Source organism: Lissotriton helveticus, chromosome 12 (genome assembly GCF_964261635.1).
Source record: "Lissotriton helveticus chromosome 12, aLisHel1.1, whole genome shotgun sequence".
NCBI classification, from domain to species: Eukaryota; Metazoa; Chordata; class Amphibia; order Caudata; family Salamandridae; genus Lissotriton; species Lissotriton helveticus.
The window spans coordinates 508,810,691-508,838,320 of record NC_136073.1 but is presented as its reverse complement, the minus strand read 5'-3'; positions in this window follow the sequence as shown (position 1 = coordinate 508,838,320).

The window sequence follows — 27,630 nt, the reverse complement described above, 5'->3', positions numbered from 1 at the left end:
ATGTGCTTCCTCAGCTCCTCCCACTGGCCCACTGTTGTCAACTTGCTGCCTCAGCCCTTTCCACTAGCGCTCTGTTTTCCGTATGCTGTCCCAGCCTCTCTTCGCTCCCCTCCATTGCACATTTTTTCTACATTCCGCCCACCATCAGCTTGCTGCCCCAGCCCCTCCTGACAGCCCTCCGTTGTAAGCTTGCTGGCAAAGCTGCTCCCGCTATCCCTCCATTGGCTGTGTGCTACCCCAGCCCCTCCCACAGGACCTCCATTTTCAGCTTGGCTAGGTTTCCCACCAGTCCATCCTGCTGGCCCTGTGTTGTAGGAGTGCTGCCCCAGCCTCCCATTCCTGCTCTCACTTGCCTGTGTGCTACTCCAGCTCCTCCAACCATTGGCGTGCTGCCTCCGAGACTCCCACCACCACTTCCTAGTCAGTTTGCTATTCCAGCCCCTCCCGGCCTTGATCATTGTCTCTGCGCTTCCCCATCCTCTAATGCTTGCCCTCCATTGTCAGCAGCTACATCCCCACTCCCTAATACTGACCCTCCATTGTCTGTGTGCTCAGCATTAGCAACTTGCTGCCACAGAATTATTTTACCCATGCTAAGTGATGTGGGAAACTTTGCTCTCCGATACAGAAGAAACAGGCAAATGTAATTCACAATTACAAAAAGTTTGCCAAAAATTCAGAACTTTACTCAGCAAACGTGTTTTTTGTGATTTGATGTGGTTTTTGAGGAAATTCTGTTTGAAGGGGCTCAGAGTGAGCCTAAATTGGTAAAAGTTCAGTATCTCTGCATGGTTGGTCAGGTGTGAACCCCACGGTATTGTAATTTAAATAAATGGTGCCTTCTGATTTGCCCAAGGAGCTTTTTTTGTCCCTTGGGCCTTTTTGGTATCACAGTACCGATACACTGTACTGGAGAATCTGATTTGCTGACTGCAACAACAAACAAAGGTGGATATTATTAAGGACTGGCATTAACTATCGCTAACCTAGTTTAGCGTTAGTTTTTTATCGCCGTCCATCGCCTTTTTAATCCGCCTTGTTAGTGACATGTCACTAACAGGTGATAGCCTCTGTGAAAACTGCTGTTAACTGCTGCGCGATGGCAAAAGGTAAATCGGCGATAGCGGGCAGAATCCAGCGATAAGCTTTTAGCAAAATTAAAACGCACGCTAACCCGCAAGTGTGGACTTTGAAAAGATAGCCTAGCAGTCCACCTACCATAGAAAATATGTACAAAAAAAAGTTAAATGCAGATTTGAGCACCCAGGGCCGGTGCAGCACATATCAACAACCCACTCAAGCCCCCCAACATCCAGCATTACCAGTATGAGAGCCTGGATGCCTGCTGGAATTGCGCCTGGAGCCTGGATGCCTCACTGGACTTGCGTCTTGCACCTGGATGCCTCACTGGACTTGCGCCTGGAGCCTGGATGCCTCGCTGGACTTGCATCTTGCGCCTGGATGCCTGCTGGACTTGCGCCTGGAGCCTGGATGCCGTGCTGGACCTGCGTCTTGTGCCTGTATGCCTCGCTGGACTTGTGGCTGGAGCCTGGCTGCCTCGCTGGACTTTTGTCTTGCGCCTGGATGACTGCTAGACCTGCGTCTGGTGCCTGGATGCCTGCTGGACTTACAAGTGGAGCCTGGATGCCTTGCTGGACTTGCGTCTTGCGCCTGAATACCTTGCAGAGCTTGCATCTGGTGCCTGGATGCCTCGCTGGACCTGCGTCTGGTGCCTGGAGTGGGATGTGGAGTAGCTGTGAAGTCAATGACCCAAGGTAGGAGACATTGATGTGCGATGATTGCCCGTACCTGGTGGTGAAGTCTGGCAGGTTGCATGGGGACACGTTGCTGACCTGTGTGAGAAGTCCGCCTAGCGCACCTTTGAGCAATCAATGGTAAAGGCGCTGCTGCACAGCAATGTAGTGCACGGAGAGGATTACTAACAGTGGGTGTCATCTCCCTGCCTTACAGGACTGATGATGTTGGGATGGCCAGACACTGTGGAGGGTGGGGCCCCTGGGCTACGCCCAACTTGTGTTGTCTGAGTGCTGCAACTACACTGCATCAGGAGGTCCACCAGCGCTCTATGCCGTGACTGCTGTACACAGTCCAGTGAAATCACACTTGGCTCAGGCTCCTGCTGGCTGAGTCACAAATTTGGAGAGAGTGCAGTGGATTGCACAACTGGGTCAATGTCCAGGTAAGGAGAAGGTGGGATGCAGAGCGCAGGAGGACGGGGGGTTGAGTCGCTCATGCCTATCACACGCAGGTGATGCACCCCCAGTAGCGGCACAAAGGCTATGGTGGAAGTGCTTTGCCCCATCGCCTCAAAGAGTGCAGTAGAGGAAAAATCATCACATGACGACAACTCAATCTATCAAGTGTGCAACTCATCCGTGAGGATCTCAACGCACTGAGGGGGTGTAGGCATTTGTAGGCATGAGTGAGGATTTTGAAGGTGACTATTCTCTCCACGGGAGGCAGTGGAGTCTACGTAGGTGTTGGCTGTTGTGTCCATGCCGGGGGATGCAAAGTACGAGTCTGGCAGCGGTGCACTTTAATGTTTGGAGTTTAAGGAGTAGGGACTTGTAAATGCTGGCGTAAAGTGTGGAGTGTGGTGATAGCCTCCGCGAAAACTGCTGTTAACCGCTGCGCGATGGCAAAAGGTAAACCGGCGATAGAGGGCAGAATCCAGCGATAAGCTTTTAGTAAAATTAAAACGCACGCTAACCCGCAAGTGTGGACTTTGAAAAAATAGCCTAGCAGTCCACCTACCATAGAAAAGATGTACACAAAAAAGTTACATGCAGATTTGAGCACACAAGGCCGGTGCAGCACATATCAACAACCCCCTCAAGCCCCCCAACATCCAGCATTACCAGTATGAGAGCCTGGATGCCTGCTGGTCTTGCGCCTGGAGCCTGGATGCCTCACTGGACTTGTGTCTTGCACCTGGATGCCTCGCTGGACTGGAGCCTGGAGCCTGGATGCCTCGCTGGACTTGTGTCTTGCACCTGGATGCCTCGCTGGACTTGCGCCTGGAGCCTGGATGCCTCGCTGGAACTGCATCTTGCACCTGGATGCCTCACTGGACTTGCGCCTTGAGACTGTATGCCTCGCTGGAACTGCATCTTGCACCTGGATGCCTCGCTGGACTTGTGGCTGGAGCCTGGCTGCCTCACTGGACTTGTGTCTTGCGCCTGGATAACTGCTAGACCTGCGTCTGGTGCCTGGATGCCTGCTGGACTTGCGCGTGGAGCCTGGATGCCTTGCTGGACTTGGGTCTTGTGCCTGAATACCTTGCTGGACTTGCGTCTGGTGCCTGGATGCCTCGCTGGACCTGCGTCTGGTGCCTGGAGTGGGATGTGGAGTAGCTGTGAAGTCAATGACCCGCGGTGGGAGACATTGATGTGTGATGATTGCTCGTACCTGTTGGTGAAGTCTGGCAGGTTGCATGGGGACACGTTGCTGATCTGTGTGAGATGTCCGCCTAGCGCACCTTTGAGCAGTCAATGGTAAAGGCGCTGCTGCACAGCAATGTAGTGCAGGGAGTGGATTACTAACGGTGGGTGTCATCTCCCTGCATTACAGGACTGATGATGTTGGGATGGCCAGGCACTGTGGAGGGTGGGGCCCCTGTGCTACACCCAACTTGTGTTGTCTGAGTGCTGCAACTACACTTCATCAGGAGGTCCACCAGCCGACTATGCCGTGACTGCTGTACACAGTCCAGTGAAATCACACCTGGCTCAGGCTCCTGCTGGCTGAGTCACAAATTTGGAGAGAGTGCAGTGGATTGCACAACTGGGTCAATGTCCAGGTAAGGAGAAGGTGGGATGCAGAGCGCAGAAGGGCCGGGGGTTGAGTCGCTCATGCCTATCACACGTAGATGATGCACCCCAAGTAGCGGCACTAAGGCTATGGTGGAAGTGCTTTTCCCCATAGCCTCAAAGAGTGCAGTAGAGGGAAAATCATCACATGACGACAACTCAATCTATCAAGTGTGCAACTCATCCGTGAGGATCTCAATGCACTGAGGGGGTGTAGGCATTTGTAGGCATGAGTGAGGATTTTGAAGGTGACTATTCTCTCCACGGGAGGCAGTGGAGTCGACGTAGGTATTGGCTGTTGTGTCTATGCTGGGGGATGCAAAGTACGAGTCTGGCAGCGGTGCACTTTAATGTCTGGAGTTTTCGGAGTAGGGACTTGTAAATGCTGGCTTAGGGTGTGTTAACATAGTCCAGTCTGGTGGTGATGAGTGCATAGGTGACTGTCTTCCTTGACTCGGAGGGGCTCCATTTGAAGGTCTTGCGGAGGATGCAGAGGATGTTGATGCAGCTCGAGGTCACAGCGTAGACCTGTCAGTTCATGTTGAGGGATGGGTTGAGTACGATGCCAAGGCTTTTGGCGTAGTCCAAGGGGTTAGGTGGGCTTCCAAGGGCAGCGGATACCTGTTGTTGTCCCATGCTGAAGGGGTGGTTCCAAGGACGAGGATTTCTGTCTTCTTGGCATTAATCTACAGGCAGCTATTGGTCTTCCAGACTTCGACGTCATGCATTCCTTTCTGGAAGTTGAATCTAGTGGTGGTGGGGTCTTTGGCGAGGGAGAGGATGAGCTGGGTGTCATCAGCGTAGGATACAATGTTGAGGCAAAGTTGTCAGACGATGGCGGCAAGGGGGGCCATGTGGATGTTGAAGAGGGTCAGGCTCAGAGATGACCCATGTGGGACTCTGCAGGTGACTTACGTGGGATTGGAGAGGAAGGGTGGCAGTCTGATCCTTTGGCTTCTTCTGATGTGGAATGATCGGATCCAGTCTTGTATGCCTGCATCATGTAGTGTGGCGAATAGTGTGTGGTGGGAGACGGTGTCGAAGGCTGCTGAAAGGTTGAGTAGGATGAGGGTCACGGAGTGGCCTTGGTCCAGGAGGTTACAGATGTCATCTGTGGCAGCGAGTAGGGTGATCTCGGTGCTGTGTTAGGTGTGAGGAGGGCAGGGGTTGGTGGGGGCCCCCTGTTAAAGATTGCAGGGATTTGTTAGCATGAGCTGAAAGCCATTTTGTATTTGGCAGCCATTTTAGTTAGCCATGTGCTCGCCATGTGCTGTTTCCCTCTTCAAAGCCTTGCACATGCTCCGAGAGGCCTAGCTAGTAGAATGCACCTGCTCCTTTTGTACAACTGTCAGGCTATTTTTACGGATGTATGGAGAAGTAACTCTCCTCCCACTTTGTTGAGCAAGCTGATCTTGCATGCTCATATTAGGCATTTTGCATGCTTACATGTGCCAGGACCTCCCCTTGGTTTTATGCTGACTATGTAACCCTAAGCATATATAAGGCCCCAGTTTTCTGTAATCCTTAGACTGCCTCACACAGTTTCTGAGGGTATTGTGTGACGTAGTCTCCCTCATCTGAGGTTAATAAATATGTATTTTAAAAAAAACATATATGACAACAATTATTAAAAAATAAGTGCTTTTAAATTCTTTTTATAATATTTATAAAGCTTAATAATCATACTGTGACCTCCTAGCATTACAATTAAATTTAAGTTGTGTTGTACCGCATAATGAGGAAACTTGCATGTGAAATTTCACTCTGCGCAGGCATAAAAAAAATCATTTTTATAAGGGTATGCATGAGATATTTCTAATGTCCCATCTCTGAAATGTGTAGAGAACATTCTGAAGATGACTATTATGCAAAAAAATATAGGATATTCATTTTTAAGTGCCCTAAATGTCAAAGTCGAAATTGGGCAAAATTCACTAATTTGAAAACAAATTCTGCCATTCAGAGCAGCTTTTAAACTGCCTTAGACTTCAGTAAATGCATACATTTAGGTATAATACAAACAGCTGACTTCTATCTTGTTACACAAGCCTACTGTACACTGCTTATTATTGAAAATATGTATAAAACCAGCAGAAGTTATTCTCTTAACTTTAAACTGACAAACAGGGGAATGGATCTGCATTCCAGCTTTCTGTCTCTAGCATGACTTTGAATTGGGCAAGCCATGGAAACCCTTGCACACAGAATAGGACAGCTGGGAAGGGTTAAATGTCAGTTCTATATTTAGAAGGCTAACATGGCTCCCAGAGCAAGGTTTGCTTTGACATTTTGACCTCTGAAACCTTTTGAAAGACAACAGGAGACAGAAGGAAAGGTTTGACTTTTTTTGGGCAAAAGCAAGGACTTTATGTACTCATATGATAAAAAACAATATAATGGTATATGTGAACTTTGAGTAACAGAAGGTTTTGCCATATATATATATATATATATATATATATATATATATATATATATATATATATTAACACAGCACTAATGCTTTTAGTCTGAGGATTGCTACAAAAGCTGAGGCAATGAAATTTAGTTTGAATTTATATGCCCTCATGTTACAGTTGTACATTTGCTAAAGGGATTGGGGGTTTGTTATTTATGTTTTAGCCCTCTCAAAAGTGCTATGTACCTCCTATAACTTTGTTTATGCCCAGTTGCTACAAATAGGGGTTGATAGTGTTGACAAAAGTGAAACCTGTTTCAGGTTTCCTACTGTCAAAATGGGGAAGGAGGCTGACTCCTCTACAAATTAAGGCTAGGTAAAATGTATGTTGCTCTCTCTTTTTCTCAAATCTTTTTTAGCCTGTCTAAGCTGTCTGTGAAATAGTAATGAGACATTTAATTGGCTATTCAGTAATTCTGCTTTAAACATTGTTAGAATTAATAAAATGAATAAATATATAGGTTATGTTACTGCCCATCCTGTTTGATGAAAATATGACAAGATAAATAGTCTAGATTGTTGTTCCCTTATTTGACCTGTAAGGGGAACTAGATGTGGGTAGTTTTTGTTCTAAAAGTCTTAGGTGATAACACCATTATTGTATGTTATTCTCATCCTACATAGTTTTGGAAGGGCATTGCTAGTTTTTTTATTAGCTAGCCCGTGTAAATAAACTGAAAGTCCTTATTACAGCTGATGTTGCATAGTTTGGATAATGAAAAGTGGAATGCAGGGAAGGTGCCCATGTGTTCCTTAGCCCATTGTTGAAGGAAATACTGTTTTATAGATAAGAAACCCTGTTAAATTAGCAGTTTTAGATTTTCCTGTTGCTCCTTTAACATGAGAGCATGGTCCAAAGCATACAATGTAGGTGCTTTTATTAGGAGAAATTATTTTAGAAGTGTCTGCAGTCCTATACAAGTAATGTAAAGTTTATGAGCAAAAGTGTAGAACATTTCCTTTTTTTGAGGGTTTTCAGATTAGTACACAGGAATACACCAATGTAAGGATATAGGGTATGACTGTGTTGTTTTTCTCTTTTCCTCTGAGTTTAATAAATGAACACAGACTTCCTTGGCTGCTTGGGATTGGGTGATGTATTACTCTTGTCAGTTCACCAAAGAGTTCCTTTTATGCTTGCCAATTGGCCCAGGATGTTGTTTTGTTCACTTTCACATAGATAGATGAAGTGGTTCTTGGGTGTCTTGCTAATATAAGGGGCGTCCCAAGACTAGGAAGTATTCTGAGACTATCCTCTCTGTTGATAGACTGTTTCTGTGCCTTGTCTAAAGACCTTTTGTTCTGTCCACCAATGGATATTTGCTGCCATACAACTATTGCCAGAGGGGCCCGGACATCAAATTCAGCCTGGGCAGTCAGCGTCAGTACCAGTCCAGCTTGAAGCCAAAGTGAAGGTAACCAGCACAGGCATTGCTGGCAACTAGGACCTCAGTGAAGGTGGAAGCCCTGGGATGAAGTGTGTACCCCTGCCACTGTCTTGGGCGAAAGACGGGGTCACAAATCAGAAAGGAGAAAATATGGATCAAGTGTTTGATGCCCAGCTGAGAGTCACAGACCGACCAGAATGGCGAGGAGGCTTTGCTTGAGGTGACCCCTTTTAAAACAAGGGTTGGTTCAGAGATCCTAGCATCAGGACTCTGAATCCTGGCCCTATGTGAGTGCAAGTTTGCTCCTTTGTTTGTTGGTCAAGAGGTGCCTGAGCACACTGGATGCAAATATGTGGCCCCAACGAATGAGTTAGGGAAGGACTTGAGTTTAGGGTACAGGTGCTGTGTCTTTGGTGCCTGTTAGATTGAAGTGAAGAAAACTGGTGCACTGTCTGAGCCACTGGACAGGATCGCTGAGAGCATTTGCACTGGTGGGTGCCCTATCCTGAAAGAAGAGACTTTTTTCCTTGAAAATGGGCAGTGATTCTTGAGTTGCGAGTTGTGCAGCTACACCGGGGAAAGAACAAGAGCCTGCCTGTGAGGCTCAAACGGACACAGGGAGAAGACTCCCCTCTAGCTTGGTTGTAGAGCGGCTTCAATTTCCCCAAGGACTTCTTCTTTTTCTTATTAATAATATACCCCTTTAGTCGTCCCGTTTTTGAGGAGGAGCAGCCCTTTGCAGCTCTTCGTCCTAATTCCTATGGCCCTGTGTGGTCCTCCTGGTCCCAAATATAATTAATGTTCTAGCCGTCACAAAAAATCAAGTGAAAATGTTTTTATTAGATATGTGCTGTTGGCTATTCTGAAATTGAAATGGATGGTCACTGAAATGCATAGGAGCCCTGAAAATGTTTACTAGATGATTCTAGGATTTGCTTATGACTAGAAAAAATGATAATTCTGTTCGTGATAATAGTCATTACTCTCTCCTGCTACCTGCATGTTAAATATGACTCGATGATTTGTTCCCTTTGTATTCGGGCTTATACCTCATATGTACCCGCTTAATGAAATGTTTAGAATGGAAAATGCCCACCTAGCAAAGAATTAGGATATTGATACATTTATTAAAATGAATGTGCAAATATTTTCTATGTTCCTACAGGATCATAGGAATGTCTTTAGCTTATGCTAAAAGGACCATCTGTTAAAGATTGCAGGGATTTGTTAGCATGAGCTGAAAGCCATTTTGTATTTGGCAGCCATTTTAGTTAGCCATGTGCTCACCATGTGCTGTTTCCCTCTTCAGAGCCGTGCACATGCTCAGAGAGGCATAGCTAGTAGAATACCCCTGCGCCTCTTGTACAACTGTCAGGCTATTTTACTGATGTATAGAGAAGCAACTCTCCTCCCACTTTGTTGAGCAAGCTGATCTTGCATGCCCATATTAGGCATTTTGCATGCCTACATGTGCCAGGACCTCCCCTTGGTTTTATGCTGACTATGTAAACCTATGCATATATAAGGCTCCTGTTCTCTGTACTCCTTAGACTGCCTCACACAGTTTCTGAGGGTATTGTGTGACGTAGTCTCCCTCATCTGAGGTTATTAAATATGTATTTTATATTTCAGCTTCTGTGCCAATTTCTTCTCTGTTGGTCCATACTCAGCAGACGTACCACTCATGTGCCAAAGGCACATACGTAGTTGCGACGCATGCCATCACCTTGCATTCCATTCCAATTCATACTAATACTAGGCACATTACAACAGTAGAGCGGGTGTTGCATAGTGGAGTCATAAAGATCACTGTTCCCACTTTAGTGAGTGCAACCCAAAACTAACCGTTGCACGACAAACCCAACCGTGAGCTCTGAAATTCCTTTTTAAGCCCCCTATACACACACAAAAATCACATTTGAGACAAATGCACACACCATTTTTCAGATTGTACCCGAAAACAAACCTGATTTTTCATATTTTACCCCATAAACACCCGATTTTTCATATTTTACCCCACCAAACAGACATTTTTTATATTTTACCCCAAGAAAAACATACATTTTCAAATTTTACCCCAACACCCTTATACACCTGAGAAACTTTAAATTACCCCATTACTGACCTCACAATGCGTTGTGATCAAATGCGATCTTAAGGCACCTGTGTTGTCCGAGTTGAGTTGTTAATGATGTACTGCCAGCATTGTAATGGTCGTCTCCTTTGCCAAAGGCAACCCATAGGCTATGCCGTTTGCATCCCTGTGCCCCTGGACCTCGCCCAGCACCAAGGAGCATTCCTCTTGGACCCTCCACCGCTACGACGCCAGCGCCCTCCTCGCCATCATCTCTGGACGCCACTTCACCTGCCAGGACCAACCTCTGCTCCATGCCAGACATCGCCTTCGCCATCACTGATGGCTGCAGTATCACCCACAAGGAGCACCTCGACTGTCAAGGAGGAGGCATTTGCCATCACCCACAGAGCACACTCCGACTGACAATGCACTCTAATGTGCCACGGGTGACCTTGGACCACGTCAACTCCCAGATCCGGACCAAGCCCAAGAAGATCCACTGCTGCACCCTCATGTTGAGTCCATGGCCCCCCAATCTCCAATACCATTGCAGACCTCATAGCACCCCAGGGTCTCCCATGCACCAATAACATCCAACTTGATGAACTCTAGTTTCACCTGGACAACCCCAGTGACCAGAGTCAGGATTCCTGATGTGTCTTTCATTACTTGCATCATGGAGAGCTGTCCAGTGATTACAGTGCATCCATGCTGTCGCAAGGAGGGCATAGTGAGAAGTGTTGCAACACTGTCTTGTTGCAGCGCAGCAACACTTTTTATGACTGTGGCACAGGAATGCGCACTATCTTATTGATTGTGTGCATTCCTGCAGTGTAGTTTTATCGCAGGGCAGTGGTGCTACATTGCTTGCAGCGCTGGCCAGCGCCAAAACCTGCAGAGACATGGGCCCCAGTTTTATCACCAATTTTAAGACCTGCTATTTTTTGGTCTTAAGTAACTCTTCAGAATTTCAAAGAGCCCCTTGATAATATGGAGTAGTGGTGTTTGCATGCCTTTTTGCATGGGAACGCATACCTTGCTTGTCATTAGCGATAAATATTGCTAACATGCTTTGAGATTAAAAAACGTGCCGCTATCGTCCAAAAACTCGTGCTGAGGCCCGTTAGCCGCAGCTTGTTAATAGGACAATAAAATTATCGCTTCTTTAGCAGCAAAAAAGTGCTGATAAAGCCACAATAGACTCTTAATAATATGCCCCAAAATGTTTCCGACTCTATTAAAGGATTCAGGGACTAGTTCCGTGAGTGCTTAAAAAAATTGGAAATTGGCAATGAGGGGTTGAGTGGGCAAACGGTGACGCCCAGGGACATGTCTTTGTGCCCTTGTTAGTTAAAAATGTAAACTATAAAACTTGTAGTTGATTATAACTGCACATTTGCACCTCCTGTCACTTGTAAAGCTTAAGCTGGTGATCATTCTTTAGCTTTCTTGATTGCTAAGCTATGGAACAAACACTGTTTAGCTGCTTTGGTGTGAGACAAAAATATTGCTGAAGCACTAATGAGTGTTCACAATACAATGACCAGAATATCGAGACCAAAGTATCTCCTGACGCATATGTATATATATATATATATATATATATATTACACACACTTCAGGCCTGAAATCCTTTGCAGGAAAAACCAGAGTCGAAGCCCAATTGTCACGGTGCAGCATCAGTGTTTAATCAGCCGAAAAAACAAATACGCCCGACGCGTTTCGAGATCAGCCGATCTCTTGGTCACGGGTGGAGCTTGCCAGCACCATCAATCATTTAAAGGTACATTGCATACTAGTCACGTGATCATAGACATAGAGAAAGTAAAATACACTCTGTGTTTCCAATTCATAAATGAACAAATATATACAGGAGCGGAATTCAAAAATAAGCAAGTTGTCATTCATGGTCTGACAAAATACGATACAAAATTAAACGGAGTCCACAAACAAATTAATGCGTGTAAACGATATCAGGCAAGTTGCCAACCCCAATTCATGTGCTAGTGCCACCATTATATTAGTTACATACAATGGAGGAAATATTCATAACCAACAGTGCTGCCCCAGTGGGCATGTCGTAAAAGTCCTTTGTCCCATAGAATGACTTCATATATAGCCCTAGTGGGCATAGTCCTTCTGAATTCCGTGAATCCTGAAAAAAAGGGGAAACACAACTGTATGTAACAAATCTTGTTGAACTGATACGTGTACAGTTAAAACCAATTAAAACCTGAATTTCAAATGCTCAGGAAGCAACATCACATATATACATCCAAAATTAATAATTAAACTGAAACCTAAGTCTGTAGGTGAATGGCTAGTTCTTCTCCCAAATTGTGTCCAACAGGCTGCATGGTATTGTACATTATGATATATCTTGACTCCAACTTTCTCAGTTCCAACCATCTGTTGCCACCCCTCTCATTTCTCTCAACACTGTCCAACACATAAAATTTCATCAGATTAGGATTTTTGTTGTGTTTTTCTGCAAAATGTCTTGCTACAGGGTATTGTTGGTTGACATTCCTAATCGCTCTCTGGTGTTCTAGAATTCTGAGTTTCGCTTGTTTGGTAGTACACCCTATATAAAACTTCTTGCAGGGACATTCTAGTGCATAGACAACATACTCGGTTGTACAACTGAGATGCTTAGTGATTTTGTGTGCACAACGGTCTGTAGACAATTGTATAGATTTACAATTATTACTGTACTTGCAGGCCTTACACCTGCGGCACGGGTAAAATCCCTGAATGGTGTCAGTTTTAGGTTTTTCTTTAATCAGTGTACTACTTAATGTGTCCTTAAGGGATTTCGCTTTTCTGTATGTTACAGAGGGAATGTCATGGATAGCTTCTTTTATATCATTGTCAAGCTTGAGGATATCCCAATGTTTACTTAAGCATTTACGCAGTCTCCATGATTGACTGTTAAAGGTGGTTATAAACCGTACCTTGTCCTCACTGCTGCTTTGTCTAGGAATTAACAGATCATTTCTGTCCATGACATTAACCCTTGCAAGTGCCTGTTTAATTATTCGCTGACTGTATCCTCTCTCGGAGAATCGTTTGGCCATTATCTGGCTCTCTGCGAAAAACCCTTCAGCAGAACTACAGTTTCTCTTAGCCCTGATCAATTCTCCCACAGGTATACTGTGTATGAGACTAGTAGGATGGCTACTTCCTGCATGGAGCAGACTATTGCCTGCCGTGGGTTTCCGGAACAGGACACTACTCAGAGTTCCATTGTTGACTTCCAACTTTATATCCAGAAATTCCAGTTGTTGTTTACTGATCACACTGGTAAACCTCAAATTAAGGACATTATCATTTAGAGTATCCTCAAATTCGTGTATCTGATTGAGAGTGCCCCTCCAGATACAGAAAATATCATCAATGTATCTTTTCCAGAGGATGACGTGGGTACCAAAGTGGGAGATCTTACGCACCACTTGCTCCTCCCACCAGCCCAGGTAAAGACACGCTAGGCTGGGGGCAAAGCAGGTCCCCATCGCCACCCCCCGGATTTGTTTAAACAGAGATTTGTTGAAGATGAAGTAATTGTTTGTTAAGCATTCAAGCATCATATCCAGCAGCATGTGAGTATGTGATAGTAAAGAGATTGACCTCTCCTGCAAGTAAAATTTACATGCCTCCACACCAAGCTCCTGGGGAATGCTTGTGTACAGGCTGGTTACATCGAAGCTCACCAGCCAGTACTCAGGACTCCATGTAATCTCATCAAGAATGCGTAAAAAATCAGAAGAGTCTCTTACGTATGAGGGCAAGCTAGTTACATAAGGTTGCAAGAAATAGTCTATATATATTCACTGAAAAAACCATAGGTTTCACACATGTTATAGTTAAAAATTAGCATTTAAAAAACCTTAGAAATTCACTGAAAAACCATAAGTTTCACACGTTATAGTTAGCTGGACATTTCACTCATTCAAAACCATTGAAATTCCCCCGTTATAGTTAACTATAACTCGCACGCCCGCAATGCACTGCTGATGACGTCATATATGACATCACTCATGACATGGTCAGTGACATCACTCATGACATCTCACATGACATCACTGATGACATCATCCAGTAAATGTGTATTTCTGTACAGTTTAAATATTTTGCATATATATCTATGCCAAGGTGTATTGAAGAATGAGTGCATTTACAAGTGCCTTAAGGGATTATTTAGTAGGTGCGTGACTGACTGTATGGGTGAGTGATTGAACGTGTCTCACTGAATGCACGGGTTAGTGACTAAACTGTGTGAAAGTCTGTATTGGTCTCTCAGTTGGTGTGTAAGCGGCTGCATGGGTTCGTGAGTAGCTACATGAGTGTGTATATGGGTTATTAGTTTGTTTTTTGAGTGTCAGTATGAGTCTCTGTATGGTTCGGTGGGGGATATTACTTAGCATATAGATGCATGAATGAGTGACTCACTGTTTGTATGTGTTTTGAAGACAGCATGTGTGCAGGACTGTATGGGTGGATGAGTGTGTGTATGGGTGTGTTAGTGAGTGAATGACTGTCTCAATAGTGTCTATATGAGTAACTACATATGTTTTAAACTAGTATATGTGAGTATTGATGTATATAAGTGATTATATGTGAGAGTGAGAGATTGGAAGAGTTCCTGTATAAATAAATATTTGTTTCTATAAGTGATTGTTTAAGAGAATAAGTATGTATACGTTTCTGTAAAAGTAAGTGTAGTGGTATGTGTATAGCTTTATATGCAAATAAATGGATGTTTGAAAGTTTATTTGCATGTGTGAGTATGTGTGTGAGTAACTCTATGGATGAGTGTCGGTGTGTAACAGGATGTATAGGTGTATGAGTACATATGATGAGTGAGTACATGTAAAAGTGACTATATAGAACTGTTGGTGAAAGAGTGGATGCGTATGTAGATGTTGGAATTACTGAATAGGTTGTTGTAACTGGTGTTGGTATCTCCTTTTATTTGAAAATTTTAGTTACTATTTTTGAATGTGTGTATCAAACGTTATATTACGGTGAGAGGAGGTCTGCCACAAGGATGATGTTATCAGTGATGTCATGAGTGATGTCATTTGAGATGTCATGAGTGATGTCATGAGTGATGTCACTGACCATGTCATGAGTGATGTAATATGTGACATCATCAGCAGTGCATTGCGGGCGCGCGAGTTATAGTTAACTATAACGGGGGAATTTTAATGGTTTTGTATGAGTGAAATGTCCAGTCAACTATAACATGTGTGAAACCGATGATTTTTCAGTGAATTTCTAAGGTTTTTAAATGCTAATTTTTAACTATAACGTGTGTGAAACCTATGGTTTTTTCAGTGAATTTCAAAGGTTTTTTAAATGCTAATTTTTAACTATAACGTGTGTGAAACCTATGATTTTTTCAGTGAATATATATATATATAAATATACATTACCTACTGGCGATAGCCAGGAGGTATATATAGTTAGGACCTAGCAACCATAGGAAATCTGCAACATTCTATTGGGAATAACTTTGGCGCCAGTTGAGGAATTTGCGTGTAATTTTCCAAAATTTAGGCCAGCTCCACTCCGCTTCTTCCCTGGAGATTTCGGGGGGATTCGTCATGCGGGGGCCGAGAAAAAAGGGGGGTCCCAAAACGGGTTTTCCCCATGTTAATTTCCAGAGGACGAATGGACAAGGCTACAGCCCGAACCGCTGAATGGAATTACAGCAAACTTTGCAAAATTGTAGGGACTGGTACGCAGAAGTGCCTTTTCTATATTTGCTGAAAATTGCTCCAGTATGAAAATTAACTTCAAAAACACATATATATCTATATAAGCTTACTGTAAGCTTACTGTACTCTGTACATTCCTGAGTACGAGCTGCATTCTGATTGGCTGCCAATGTCTGTCAACACTCCAAAACAGAAATTGTTGGCAACCATCTTGTACCTTGGTAGACTGAGGCACAGGAAAGCTGAAAAACAAACATATAGAACTCAAAAATGGGGTAGGGTAGAAGCACCCTGACCCCCTAGGCCTGCTCAGGGGGTCCCACAAGGACCCCCAAGGCAAAAATAAAATTGTTTTCAAAATTCAAATTCTTCATCCAAGAAGTGTTGGTAGCCATCTTGGGATCAATATACATGATAGCACCTCATTAAAAAGCATTATGGTTAATAGAAGGTTTTAGGACTTTGTTACATTATAAATCATTTGTTGATGGTACCATACTCATTTTAGGAATTGTGTTGTGTTCTAGGGTGATTTTACCATGTGAAAAAGCCTTCTGCTGGGATATCATGAATCATGTTTGAAAGAAAACTATTATCTCATGCTTTTCCCACAGTGGTTTGGAAGGGGATCTATAAGCTAAACTGAAGGCATATTTTCTGTAGATTCACATTATCTTTCTCAGTCATGTGAGAATGAAGTCTGACATTCTCAGTAAAACATGTACATCCAGCAAGGACAGAGACTGTCAGTTTATTCCTTTGTGTTCTACTGCAGCTTCCCAGAGTGTTCTAAAGAACAACTAGAGCGCTAACAGTCCTACTTCTTACAAAGGTATGGCACACCTGATGCCATCTTGATTGGAATAAAGTGGTAACTCTTAAAACATTTAATTTAAAAAAGGAACAAAATGAGGGGGTGTGTTTTGCCATAGAAAGTATGATTAGTGCTGCGGAAAGAAAAATGAGGGCACATTTTGAGTGACTTCTCAAATCCTCTTTTATTTCATTAAAAAATTCTGACATGCAGTCTCCCAAGATGGCCACCAGAGACAAAAGAGCCCAAATGTAGCCCAAATATCACCCAGATGTAGCCCAAGTATAGCCCAATGACAGAATGTCCCAGAGTGTTCTAAAGAACAACTAGAGTGGTAACAGTCTTACTTATGACAAAAGTATGGCACACCAGAAGCCATCTTGATTGGAATGAAGTGGTAAGTCTGAAAACATTTAATTTAAAAAGGAACAAAATGAGGGGGTTCATTGTGCCATAGAAAGTATGATTAGTGCTTCAGAAAGAAATATTAGGGCACATTTTGAGTGATTTCTCAAATCCTCTTCTATTTAATTAAAGAATTCTGACATGCAGTCTCCCAAGATGGTCACCAGAGACAAAAGAGCCCATATGTAGCCCAAATATCACCCAAATGTAGCCCAAGTATAGCCCAATGACAGATCGTCCCAGAGTGTTCTAAAGAACAACTAGAGCGCTAACAGTCTTACTTATGACAAAAGTATGGCACACCAGAAGCCATCTTGATTGGAATAAAGTGGTAAGTCTGAAAACATTTAATTTAAAAAGAAACAAAATGAGGGGGTTCATTTTGCCATAGAAAGTATGATTAGTGCTTCAGAAAGAAAAATTAGGTCACATTTTGAGTGACTTCTCAAATCCTCTTCTATTTCATTAAAAAATTCTGACATGCAGTCTCCCAAGATGGCCACCAGAGACAAAAGAGCCCAAATGTAGCCCAAATATCACCCAGATGTAGCCCAAGTATAGCCCAATGACAGAATGTCCCAGAATGTTCTAAAGAACAACTAGAGCGCTAACAGTCTTACCTATGACAAAAGTATGGCACAACAGAAGCCATCTTGATTGGAATGAAGTGGTAAGTCTGAACACATTTAATTTAAAAAGGAACACAATGAGGGGGTTCATTTTGCCATAGAAAGTATGATCAGTGCTTCAGAAAGAAAAATTAGGGCACATTTTGAGTGACTTCTCAAATCCTCTTGTATTTCATTAAAAAATTCTGACATGCAGTCTCCCAAGATGGCCACCAGAGACAAAAGAGCCCAAATGTAGCCCAAATAGCACCCAGAAGTAGCCCAAGTATAGCCCAATGACAGAATGTCCCAGAGTGTTCTAAAGAACAACTAGAGCGCTAACAGTCTTACTTATGACAAAAGTATGGCACACCAGAAGCCATCTTGATTGGAATGAAGTGGTAACTCTTAAAACATTTAATTTAAAAAGGAACAAAATGAGGGGGTATTTTTTGCCATAGAAAGTATGATCAGAGCTTCAGAAAGAAAACTTAGGGTACATTTTGAGTGACTTCTCAAATCCTCTTCTATTTCATTAAAAAAATTCTGACATGCAGACTGAAACATGCACTTTGAATACCAGCAGCAGAATTCCCTGGTGAGCAGTAGCTTTACTACAGTGATATAATGAGCAACTAGAGTGCTAACATTCAGAATTTATGGCAAATGTGTGACACATCTGAATGCCTTCTTGATGGAACCAAAGTAAACAAGCATTGAAAATTCAATAGATCTCGACCTCGTTTAAGTTAAAGCCATTCTGTTTGTAATGAGGTGGCTTTTTAGCTTTGCTTTAAACTTTCATGTAAATAACATGCATATGTATGCATATATGTATATGTATGCATGCATTTATATTTGTATTTATATATATATGCAGATTATATATGTGTATATATGTATGTATATATATATATATGCACATACAGATATATAAATGCATATATATGCATATATATATGTGCATATGTGTGCGTGTAGATAGACCGAGGCACAAGAAAGCAGAAAAACAAACGTGAAGAACACAAAAAGGGGGCAGGGTAGATACACCCTGACCCCTCAGGCCTGCCCAGGTGGTCCCATAGGAACAAAAAAACCATTTATTTTTAAAAACCTGGTCTGTTTTTTTTTAAATTACCCCGGGGGGACCAAATCGCGGCGGCATAGTGATAAAGAAGTGTGGGGGGTCCACAATCCCGCCCACACTGCCCCGGGGACCGGCGTCCCCGAGGCAAAGCACCGCAGCACCTTGGCACATACTGGAGGCTCCTGGTGGGCTACTTGGCCCCCAGGGACCCCCAGTATGCAAGGGGAATTAGTTCCTATTCTGCAAACACGCCAGGGGTTGCGCTGCAGAAAGGTGTAAAAAAGGGTGTGGCCTCATTACACCTCTCTGCAATGCAGCCCCCTGGCGCATACTGCAGGTTCCAGGTGGGCTAGTTGGCCCCCAGGGACCTGCAGTTCCCCCTCTGCAAACACGCCCGGGGGCTGCGTTGCAGAAAGGTGTAAAAAAGGGTGTGGCCTCATTACATCTCTCTGTAATGAAGCTCCCTGGCTAATACTGGAGGCTCCTGGTGGGCTAGTTGCCCCCCAGGGACACCCAGTATGCAAGGGGAATTATTTCCTCCTCTGCAAACGCGCCAGGGGTTGCACTGCAGAACGTTGTAAAAACGGGGCGTGCCCCTGAACACCTGCCTGCAAAAATGTAGTAAATCAGTATAAAAAAAATAACAATTAATACATTTAAAAATTGGCATTTAAAAGTCATCCTACTCACTTATGCAAACAATGGATCATACTTACATATTTACTTAGCAAAACACTTATACAAACACCACTTCATCTATTCATTTAGATAGTAAGTCATACTTAGTGAATTATAAAATCATTATTACAAGTATACAGTTGTTTATACAGTCACTCACACCATCATTGAGTCTTATGTATACTTATTTATATACAACAACTGACACATACACTGCCTTTTATTTTTCTAGTTTGTTGGACATGTACAATTGAGAAATATATTTGCTCATCACCACACCCATAAAGAGATTTACTCACCCAAACTGTTAGAACATGTAGTTTTAACTTCATATATCTACTGAATCAACTATTCACACATCTTTGGACAGTCACACACCCCCCACCGAACCACACACACTTTCACACTCCCATACAAATACTCAGTTAACTAATCAATAACTAATATAGACTTTCACATAGCTAGTAACCAACTGAAGACTCAGTTTACACAACAACTGACAAAGTGATACAGATATTCACACAGTTTAGTCACTATCCACTATATTTAGTGAGCCATTATAAATTGGTCAAGTAAACAGTCAATTACACTGCTACTAAATCCTCCTTCCAAATATTTATTTATATATAGCCCCTCATTCTTCAATGCAAATTGCTATATATATAATGCATATTTAAATAACGAAGCAAACCACATTCACTGGATGATGTCATCAGTGATTTCATCAGTGATGTCATTTGAGATGTCATCAGTGATGTCACTGACCATGTCATGAATGATCTAATATGTGACATCATCAGGAGTGGATTGCGAGTGCGCGAAATATAGTTAGTACAACTAACTATATAGGAGCAATTTCAATGGTTTTGTATGAGTGAAATATCCAGCTAACTATAACACCCCTAAAACATATAGTTTTTTGAGTGAATTTCAAAGGTTTTTTAAAAGCTAATTCCTAACTATATAAGGCCTGAAACCTATGGTTTTTTCAGTGAGTATATATATATATATATATATATATATATATATATATATATATATTCACAGAAAAAACCATAGGTTATAGACCATATATAGTTAGGAATTAGCATTTACAAAACCTTGAAAATTCACTGAAAAAACCATAGGTTATAGACCATATATAGTTAGGAATTAGCATTTAAAAAACCTTATTTTACTCACACAAAACCATTGAAATTCCATATATAGTTAGTTGCACTAACTATATATCGCGCACCCGTAATCCACTGCTGATGATGTCACATATTACATCATTCATGACATGGTCAGTGACATCACTGATGACATCACTGATGACATCTCAAATGACATCACTGATGACAACATCCAGTGATTATGTGTTTCTGTAAAGTTTAAATATGTTTTACATATTGAAGAATGAGTGGATGTATAAGTGTCTCAATGAAGGTTTTAGTAGGTGCGTGATTGACTGTATGAGTGAGTGATTAAATGCGTCTTACTAAATGCACGGGTTAGTGACTAAACTGTCTGAAAGTGTGCATCAGCATGTCTGTTGTTGTGCAAGCTGCTGCATGTGTTGATCAGTAGCTATATAAGTAGCTATATGGGTTATTGATTGGTTGCACAAGTATTTGTATGGGAGACTGAGTGTGTGTATGACTGGCTGGGAGGTGTGTGACTCTGTGCAGATCAATGTGTACTTGTATCAGTGATTCTATAAGAGAGTAAGTATGTGTTAGTATATGTTTTAAAATGTAAGGTACTCTATGTTTAACTGTGTAGATTAGAAAATGGAACTGTGATTGATTCTTTACAGGACTGACTAGGTGTGTGAGTAACTCCATGGATGAGTGGCAGAGTGTGAGTGTCTGTATAGGTGTATGAGTGCATATGATAGTGTTGTAAAGATGAGTGATTGTATGTATGAATGATTGTATGGGTGAATGAGTGAATGTGTGTGTAGACGTAGGAATCAGTGAGTGGGTATGTAGTAACTAGTATTGGTGTGTCAATGGTTTCAAAAATTATACTCTGTATTTAACACTGGGTGTAACAGAGGTTATATTAAAGTGTGAGGAGATGCATTGTATTGTCACATTAATGATATCATCATTGATGTGACCATTGATGTCAAATGAGATATCATCAGTGATGTCATTTGAGATGTCATCAGTGATGTCATCAGTGATGTCACTGACCATGTCATGAATGATGTAATATGTGACATCATCAGCAGTGGATTACGGGTGCGCGATATATAGTTAGTGCAACTAACTATATATGGAATTTCAATGGTTTTGTGTGAGTAAAATAAGGTTTTTTAAATGCTAATTCCTAACTATATATGGTCTATAACCTATGGTTTTTTCAGTGAATTTTCAAGGTTTTGTAAATGCTAATTCCTAACTATATATGGTCTATAACCTATGGTTTTTTCTGTGAATTTCATTGGTTTTTTAACAGCTAATATCTGTAGCTGTAAAATGTATTCTTCTTTAAATCCAAAAATATATTTTATATGTTTATGAATAATTTTTTTTTTTAAATATTTTTTTTTCTTCGTTCCCGCTTCGCGAATCGGGAAGCTTCCCGTTAGCTGACCTTGATGCCGCGAAATAGACCGCGAGCCGGTAAACGTTTCTTTACCGCAACTGCCGCGTTAGAAAACAACATCGTGACGCCTCCCGTCCGCATGACGTTTCGCGTTGTCGCGTGATACGTCATATGACGTGCTACGTTAGCGAACTCGTACGCTTACCGAGTCGCAAAGCACAGGTTTCTGGAAGCAAACCGGGAGGCCCTGCAAAGCGCGTAACGTAAACACAGCAGGTCATGTGACTTGGTAATAACACTTTTCATTGGTTCATTTCACTTTCGGTTTCCTAATGATGTAAGACTAGGTCATATGATCTAAAATGAACACTTTTCATTGGTTGAGAACTATTTTTTTTCCCAAATGGTGAAAATCCCTCCTTCTTTCCTCACTCTGACTTTCATCATTGTGAGAGAAAGACCCTTTGTTACCAGTGAGCAATGGCTTCTTTACTAGCTTCAGCTGGTGCTTCCCCACCACCTCCACCACATCCAAGGAAGAGTGGACCACCTGCTAAAGTTATAATTCAGCAAGAAGAGGAAGAAGAGGAACAGGACGACCTAGATAATCTCCCTATTATGGCCAGAAGATCTGTTGTACCGGAAGTAACGGGACCAGAGGGCAGGGAGATGGTGCCAAATATACAAACGAGATTTCGTGAAGTAAAACAAGTCTGCGTACATTGCAGTGGAATCATTTGCTACGCAGAAAGTAGCATCACTCTGATCAACAGAGCTATTAACAATCATGCTCATGTTTGTCCGAAACTCCCCAAACAATAAATTCTTTTTTTTGTTTTCTTCCTCCTGTTGAGCCCTTTACAATGAATCGTTTTCGTTGCCCCCTCCGAAAAAAAAACAAAAAAAATATAAAACTGTTCAGAAAAATTCAAAAAAAGTAAAAAAAATGTTCAGAAAAATAATTAAAAAAATATAAAACAACAAAAACAATTTTAAAAAAAGTTCTTTTCAGAACTACCTCCCCGTTATAAAAAAATTGGTACAATATTTGCAACTGTGCCAACCTCTATTTCTCTTAGTTCGCTTCCCAGTTCGCTCCCCGGTACGCGAACCGGAAGCGAACCAAAAAATGTTTTTTATAAAAAAGAACAGTAAGTATAAGGGAAGGAAACAGACAGTTATGTTAAAAGAAAGACAGCTATAGGGGAGTAAACTAGAGATACTATTACCCGTAATCCACTGCTGATGATGTCACATATTACATCATTCATGACATGCTCAGTGACATCATCAGTAGAGGATTGCGGGTAACAGTATCCCTAGTTTATTCCCTATAGCTGTGTTTCTTTTAACATAACTGTCTGTTTCCTTCCCTTATACTTACTGTTCTTTTAAAAAAAATTTTTTTAGATCTGTCAGAAACAGTGAAAGTAATGAAATATAAAAGACTACGTAGAATATGAGCACTGTATGCAACAACTTTGACACTGACAGAAGCCTCACCTTCTCCATGCCTCCTACACAGTTCTACATGTACATCATAAATGCAAACAGAACAGAATTAATTATACATGTTAAATGGTTTATTTTTGCTGTTCTCAGAATGTATCAAATTTCACTAAAACAGTGACTTGAAGGTATTCATCATATAACAGCGGGGAAAAAAAAACACAATCAAAATGATTGTGTTTAAAAAACCCATACATTACAAATCAGAATTCAGAACTCCTTAAAGTTAACTTACTTTCCATGACGGCCAAGGATGTCCTATGAACAGCTTACACTCTGTTGTGCTGTTATTACTTTCAACCCGCCACTTTCTGAAAGAAAACCTCCATCGTTTTCAAAAACATGTTACATACAATAAATGACTTCTCGCTCTCTACCACACGATTCCACAAGGCCAAATCGTGTCAGAGCCATGTATAACTCTTGGATTTCTTGTAAGCCAATCCCGTCTTTTCGCATTTCCGCAACTTTCAGAATTAAAATGTTGAAGATCATTTACACAATCCTGGACTAGTAATATCTTCCCCTTCTTGCTCAATCATGTTCTACATTTCCTATCACACTGATACTGCTTACTATGAAGCAGACTTACACTACCTTTATGACTAGTACAATTATTTAATTCTCTACATCACTTTTAATCACAAAGCAATGTAAAACAGTAGACAGCATTGCAGACTTACATTCCCTCTACTCCATGTTTTGATTCGCTGCTTCAATTAGCTTATAAAAAGAAATAGTTTTTCTGAACTCATTCAAAGTGCACGTATTTCTCAATAACGTCCAGTGTTATGGTAAAAAGTTATGTCTCTGTACTACACTTATCCTCAAGGCCAAATAGTGTAGGAGCCATAAGAACTTCTTGAAATTCCTCAGAGCACATCCCGAGATTCTTTCCCTAAAATTTTGGTTTTAAAAACACCAGGTAAGAGTTTTTAAGGTCATATGGCAATTTTTTTTTGAAAATTAAAACAGAATCATTGCAGAATGACCAGCCATTTCTACACTTTAAATAAGCTGTATAATGTCCTGATGTTATTGAAGGACCATCATGATATATAATTGCTACAGTTACAAAAGTCCTTCCTGATATTGACAACTGTGAAGCCACAAAATTTTTAATTAAAGTTGTCAATTTTGTTCCATCAGGCCTACATCGTTGGAACATTAAAATGACATACTGGCCATATGTTCGTATAAATAAAGTGGACATCATTTCAGATTTACATTGGCTACACTCCATGTTGTGATCAGCTGCTTTTACTAGCTTATTAAAAGAGACTGATTTACTGTCTGGCAAAGTTAAATATATAAATCTTTCTGAGTCTACACTAGTAGTAGCTGATACCCTACAGTTCTCGCAGTCATGCTGCCATTGATAAGAAAGCCCAAACAGGTGATCTACATCTACACCTTCATCATGCAATACATCAAGCATATACATTAAAAACTCCTGACAATCTTGCTGACTATTTTGAGAGAATTGTGTTTGGCCTGAACATCTGTCTAACAGATTTCGAATTTCAGACACACTTTCTATGTTTGTTCTATCAGTGCTACATTTCTCTAACACAGAATTTAACAAACTGCAAAATCTTTGATCCGAATTGACCACAATCTGTTCTTTTAAAGTTTCTAGAGAAAAGACAACATTAACCACTACATTAGCATAGCAGTTGACACCAGAACTGTTTTCAAATTGAAAACCAACAACATCTTCAACAGAATCCTTTTTGTTTCTGCTTATAATTTCAGGTTCATCAACTTTTCGTCTTTTTGCTACAACCTCCCCAGTATTGGTCACATTTCTTCGTTTCCGGCCTACCACACGTTTCTCAAACAAAGGATACTGAGGCAAATGTGGCGCATACTCTCTTCTCAACCTATTGTATTCCTTAACACAATCTAGATCCGCACAAATGTTTGTGACATCACACTCAATCAAGTACAATCCCGATAAAGTCCTAACTCGTGACAATGCCACATATGCCATACCCTCCTTGAACACAGAACTGCCAATATTCACCAATGCACAGTCTACACTTAAACCTTGCGATTTATGGATTGTCACCGCATATGCCAAGCAAACAGGAAACTGCTTACGACGAACATATAAGTCTTTTACAAGCAAAAATCTAGCAGAACAACGAGCAATTAGCTGTACTTCCTCAATGCCATCAAATTTAATTTTTAAAAATTCAATTCCATCTCTATTTCTGTATTTCACAAAATCAACAACATTACCCATTGATCCATTTACCAGACCTCTTTCAACATGTAAATTCCTTCTTAAAATTATACGGCAGTTCAAGCACACATTCAGAGTCTTTTCAAAACCCGCAGTTTTAGATATACTCTTCTCTAATGAATCCAATTTTGTTTTCAGATTCTCAGACAAAATAATTGTTGATCCCATATGCTCTACTCTGTCAATAGCTTCCAATTTCACAATCTCTTGCTTTTCTAAATGCAACATTTTGTTGTTGAATTTGGCACATTCTGCAAGAGTTGGCATCAAACATATTCCAGATTTTTTCTCAGTAACTTTCTGAAAAATATTCTCAGGCACAACATCTTCGTCTGGATATAAATTTGTCAGTAATCGTGCATGTAAAGCTTCTTTCCCATGCTCGGTCACTTTTCCAATTCTAACATCTTGTAGAATAGTCTTGTAAACTTCATCCTTTGCCTGACGCATATTTTCATGCAGTTCAGCATAATTGAAGTTTAACCATATATTGACGTTGCCAATACTCCCTAAGCACTTCCTGGTATCTTCATGCGTGAGCATTTTGAACACAGGTTGCCCTTTCACTGGTGTCAGCTGCAGAAGATCTCCAAAAACAATGATGTGTTTGCCACCAAATAACACATCATACTCTGTTTTGAGAACTTCTTGCATTCTCAAATGCACAAAGGCAAGCATAACATTGGAAACCATGCTTACTTCGTCAATGATAAGAAGTTTCATTTTCCTCAAGACTCTTGAAACTTCAAAACAAGCATCTCCAGATAGCTTGTGATATTCTAATTTGTTGTCATGCTCCACTGGCAGCATCAGTAAACGATGTAAAGTAATCCCTTTAATGTTATGTGCTGCCAGTCCAGTTGGAGCGGTGACAACACAAGACAGCGATGACTCTGTCCTTTCCTGCAAATAACATGAAATTGCTTTAATAAGGAAACTTTTTCCAGTTCCCGCTTCTCCACTCACGTACAGTCGGACAGGCTTCAACGACGTACATGAGCACTCTTTCTTATCATGACTTAATCCATGATCAATTTGCATGGTAAGTTCGTCATATATTTTCCTCTGCTCAACGTTGAGTTGTCTTTCCAACTCTTCTAAGTTAACCGCATCCTCCTGAGCATGTGCCATGGCTCTTTCCACTTCATTCATAGCAGTGGCAGCTTCATTTTCGATAAGAGGTCCTCCTAGTGGATCCTGACTCAATGAAGCAGAACTCTGACTGTCCTGAGAACTGTCTCTGGCAATCTCGGCTGCAATCGTTGCTTCCTGCTCAATTTCCACATTCAACATTTCTACATATTTGGGAAAAGCAGGACATTCTATGGTCTCCTTGGCAGCATTGAAAGAGTCTTCGTAACAGAGGAAATCTCCAAGCAGTTCCTCTTCTGCACGCCAAGGCTTAAAAAGTTGCAAAAGTGCTAAATAGAAAAACTCCTTTTTTTCAGGAGATTCGCCACTCAATTTTCGATGGTTTATCAAGTGGCATTTTCTTTGCTTGACCAGACATCCCTCACTTCCTATTACAGCATACACTCCTTTCTCAGTATCTTCTTTGATGTTCCTCTTGAATATGTAATTTTGCAGAACCTCATACAGACAAACATTCTCGAGGTGACTGCTTCGATTTGGATAATATGTATCCAACATGTTGCTCTTCAAAATGTCGGTACTGTTTGGCTCCTTTTCCGCCAAATACTCAATTTCCCGCACAGGTTTCAGAACTCGATTACGCGTTGCAGCAAGACCAACACTCGCCCAAACGATACTCCTGGACTTGGCATAGAGACTTGCTGAAGACAACCGGTCAGAACATTCGTAAGCTCCGATTTCTCGATGCGACAACATCTTCAGACTGAAACTGTACAACTTCTTGCTGAGGCTCTTTTCATGGGAAATGTCCTCCCACATATCCTTCAATTCTGTCTTCTCTTTTTTGGTGATGTAAGATGTCACATACCTAGCCACAGCCATACAGTTATCAGCCACAAACTGTATATCCATGTTAGCATTCCACATGGACAAAATCACCGGGTTGTAGTCGTTGATGTACTTAGACTCTTCGTTCCTCTTCAAATTGTATGTGTTTTTAGGTGATTTCTTCATCACATTATGTCGCAGCGAAGACATCAAACTGTTCACTCTTCCTTTAGAAATCACCGATCGTGGAAAGCCGAAACGACATTTGGTGTAGAACTTGTCTTTGTTCCGGAATTTACGACGACAGTACTTTCCACATCGATGGCTTTGGAAACGTAGAACTTTTTCTCTTA